Below are 623 nucleotides of genomic sequence, written 5' to 3'. Positions count from 1 at the left end.
AATAACCTAGCACCAAATAAAATCCAGCCATGCACAATTTTTGAAATTATGATCATTAAAAACTAGACATCTCAAGGATCACTATGCAAAAAACCAGGTATTTTTTGGATCAATTTTCAAATTGTTATGATTTTTTCAAATTGGAAAAAATTAAAAAAAACAAGTGAATCACATAGTATGAAATAAGGAGGGAAAGTGAAGAAAACATGAAGCCATTTGAAAAAATGAATCAGCCAGGAATCGAACCATGACTGGATTTGAAATTGGAGCGCGCCAAGTGCTAAACGCACCGTTTCATTAAATTATGTGGCATAGTCAGCGCTGATGTGTTCAAGTCAAAGCGTTATGAGCCAATCAAAATGCAAACCAGGCAATTACATGGACCAATGCATGGCAAACCCTAGGACACGCATGCAAAAACCAGAGAAAGCGTTGCCAAAGACCAGAAACCGTGGCCATATCATGAACTTCATCTTCTTCATGAGGAAGAAGATGAACATTAGCAACCTTCATACACGTTTCCAGAATTTTTAGCAATTGTCCAGAAAATTACAAACAGCATACCAAATTAACCCTCATGCAACATAGAACACGGATCCACAAAAAGCTAAGCATAAAACATC

This window comes from Lathyrus oleraceus, chromosome 2 (assembly GCF_024323335.1).
Source record: "Lathyrus oleraceus cultivar Zhongwan6 chromosome 2, CAAS_Psat_ZW6_1.0, whole genome shotgun sequence".
Lineage (NCBI taxonomy): Eukaryota > Viridiplantae > Streptophyta > Magnoliopsida > Fabales > Fabaceae > Lathyrus > Lathyrus oleraceus.
The sequence above is the reverse complement of the archived record's forward strand: the minus strand, read 5'-3'. Positions refer to the sequence as shown.